Below are 3892 nucleotides of genomic sequence, written 5' to 3'. Positions count from 1 at the left end.
TGTGCATATATATATATATATATATATATCATGCATTAATAATATATTACATATTACTAAGCAATTTGATAAGATGACTATCTTTTTTTTTTTTCAGATCGAATGTCATCAATGCAGGAGGTGGTTCCATGTGGCATGCATTCCAATGACAGACAGCCAGTTCAACAGGGCTTGAAAGATTGATTGGAAGTGCTGCCTATGTAAATAATTATAAATTCCAGGATAAATAATGTATTATAGTTATTTTATGTAAAAGTTAGGTATTGGTGGTGGTCTAGGGGTTGGGGGTGGTCCTGGGAAAATATGAAAATATTATTGAAAAGATAAGAATTGAACAATAAAAATTATGAAGTATCACAGTTTTCATTGTTGTTGTTTTTTCATTGTTGTTTAATGGAACTTCTGAAATACATTAATGTGTTCACTGCTGTGTGTGTGCACTTAGGATGGGATAAATGCAGAGCACTAATTCCTAGTATGGGTCACCATACTTGGCCACATGTCACTTCACTTTTTTCACTTTCATATTTCATTTTATTATACATTCAGTGAAGATAATCAGTGTATATGTGCACATTACCTAAACCACATATTAATGTTTTATATTTTGAAAACGAAAAGTGTTTGATATCATTTCGTTTTATTGTAATGAGTGTACACGCTGCATGAACCACATTTTTGTGGCTAATAATATTTTAAATGAAACCGAAAAGAGGCAATGCTGTTTGATATATTTCGTTTCACTGTAATGTATGCACGTTCTCTGAACTACATTTTTGCGGCTATTAATATGTTTAAAGGAAAACGAAAAGAGGCAGTTGTGTTTGATATCATATTTCGTCGTATTGTATACATACAGTGAAGATAACTGGAGTACCCAGTGTTGCCAACTAATTTTCAGGGGAAGTTGCTAAAGGAGGGTTGATTTGTTGCTTTCACTACCGAATGGGCTCAAATGCAAAATATGCCATAATTTAAAGCTCAATTGCACTTGAGCTGAATGACTTACAGTCATAAAACAAACTGTAAAGTGTTCATCTAGGTGTCACCTATAATGCACACCTTTTATATTTTTTATATTTATTAAAATAAACTGTAAATCATATGTAAAAATAGCTTTTTTCACTTACGAATGGGCTCAAATGCAAAATTTGCCATAATTTAAAGCTCACTTGCACTTGAGCTGAATGACTTACAGTCACAAAACCAACTGTAAACTGTTAATTTAGGTGTCAACTATAATGCACACCTTTTACATTTTTGATATTTATTAAATATCATATGTAAAAAATGATTTTTTTTTCACTACCGAATGGGCTCAAATGCAAAATATGCCATAATTTAAAGCTCAATAGCATTTGAGGAGAATGGCTTACAGTTTACAGTTGTTTTTATGACTGTAAGTCATTCTCCTCAAATACTATTGACTTTAGAAAAGTGTACACCAATATCGCATGTTACGTTAGAGACGGTCCCTAAATTTGCGAATATCGAACGTCCAATGTCAAGCCAACTTTATGCCAGTGCTGTAGCATAATTTGTCAAATATTCTGCACCCTTCCGCACGCGCCTTCTTTTTGAACGTGATTTTTCTTCAATAGGGAAAGGTCTATACTAATACTAAGAGTAGATTTGGTTCGACGGCAGCTGGGGTGAAGTGCACATCGAGGCCGGCTCGCAACAGGCTCCTAGCGGCAAAGCTAGAAAAAAGCCCTTCATCAATGAGAAACAAAGAAGATCCAGACTGAGCATAGGCGGAGGGTGAACCAACTCCAGGGTAAGTCACTTATCAAAAGTTGCTAAAAGTAGCCAAATAAAATGTAAAAATAGCTCAATTTGTTGCTAGGTGCTTTTGGAAGAAAAAGTTGCTAGGGTAGTCTGAAAAGTTGCTAAATTTAGCAACAAAATTGCTAAGTTGGCAACACTGGGAGTACCCAAGGCGAGCTGACTGATGTTATCAAGTACTCTGCTGTTCCACTTGCAGAATTACCGAACTTTGCGTACTTGGTATTGAGAAACGCCTCAGTCATCAAACGTGCGCGCATTCAACTAAGCTGATGAGTTTCAGCGATGACTCATCTGAACGCTTTTCTAAAGTCAATAGTATTTGAGGAGAATGACTTACAGTCATAAAAACAACTGTAAACTGTTCATCTAGGTGTCAACTATAATGCACACCGTTTACAGTTTTGATATTTATTAAAATAAACTGTAAATCATATATAAAAAATGCTACTTTTCACTACCGAATGATCTTGAATGCAAAATATGCCATAATTTAACGCTCAATAGCATTTGAGGAGAATGACTTACAGTCATAAAAACAAGATTGAAAACACAATTGATCAGTGTAAGTTCCGGAGCATGTGGAACTGTTTAAATAATACAGGGAACCAACTCCAGGGTAAGGCTAAAAGCAGCCAAATCTATTAAATACAAACATCATAAACCTGTGTTTTTAAGCAAGAACCAGACATGGGTGTCATGTAGGCTAATAAAATATGTTTCGTGGGACTGAATTTGTATTTAATGTGATTACAATTTAATATAGCATTTGAGGAGAATGACTTACAGTCATAAAAACAAGATTGAAAACACAATTGATCAGTGTAAGTTCCGGAGCATGTGGAACTGTTTAAACAACACAAAGCCACAAAACTAGCAATATAAGATGGTCAAATTTGGAAAAGATTATTTTGAGAACATTTTTTTTTTCCAGGGTTGGAACTATACTCTGCAGGACAGCGGCTGTCTAGGACCCAACTTGCCTACCCCTGCTTTACATTATTTTAACGCCTCTGATTGGCCAATGCATTCCTAAGCTCAACAGAATCGTGTGTGATTGGTTATAATGCGCAACACTGTAAAAGCGCCTAAAATGAAATCCGGTGCAACATGAGCAAATCTTAATTTAATGCGCAGTCATTTCTATTCATTTACACTTTGTTAGCAACAGACGTAATAGATTTAATTTGTTTGTGCAGGGGCATTTTTTTCCCCAAGACCCCGTGGCTAGGGGAAGGCTTGGGAGCTTAGACATTTTAGGAGCCTTATACACGCTTCACCTATGAGACTGAGGTTCGCAAAAGACCATAAGGACTGGACCTTCTCTGATGAGTCCAGTTTTCAGCTGGTCGTCTAATGGTTAGACGGAGACCTGGAGAGCCCTATAAGACACCCACTGTGAAATTTGGTGGAGGATCGGGGATGATCTGGGCGTGCTTCGGCAAGGCTGGAATTGGGCACATTTGTCTTTGTGAAAGGAGCATGAATCAAGCCATGTACAAGGTTGTCCTGCAAGAAAACTTGCTTCTTTCTGTTCTGACAATGTTCCCCAACTCTGAGGATTGGTTTCTGACAGAGAGGATGAAAACAAATGAGTGAGTTTAGACACTGATGAACACCTGCTGTTAACAAGAAGAGTCACTGAAGGAAAGAGAAACAGGAACTGAAAAAAAAAAGAGACGAGATGAGCAGAAACACAAGAACTACAACTGACTTCAGTCACAGCCTTACATGAAATCAACTCCACAAACAGCACAAGCTTCGGTCAATAATAACTAGATTAACTTTTATATCTGTCCTATGTCTACAGAAGTTCTTAGGTGGTTTAGATGATGATGTTTTATGGTTTTGTTTGTTGTTTCCATTGTGGAGATCAGTGTTTGCTTTAGTTGGGCTCCTGACCCTTGACTTTTGATTAGATTTTCTTTGACTGCTGTAACTATGTTTTTAAGATACTTAAGTTATTGCCCAAACAACAACTGTTGATCAGAGGCCTGTTGTACAATGCCATTTTTAGCTTTTACCCAGTTAAATTCACATTTAGTTTGTGCAAACTCTGAGTTTTCGGGCTCAAGAAGGTGGGTTGGTTTTGAGCGGGTTTCTTCAC

This window comes from Sinocyclocheilus anshuiensis, unplaced genomic scaffold (assembly GCF_001515605.1).
Source record: "Sinocyclocheilus anshuiensis isolate Anshui unplaced genomic scaffold, SAMN03320099.WGS_v1.1 scaffold1055, whole genome shotgun sequence".
NCBI classification, from domain to species: domain Eukaryota; kingdom Metazoa; phylum Chordata; class Actinopteri; order Cypriniformes; family Cyprinidae; genus Sinocyclocheilus; species Sinocyclocheilus anshuiensis.
Note: the sequence above shows the minus strand (reverse complement) of the source record.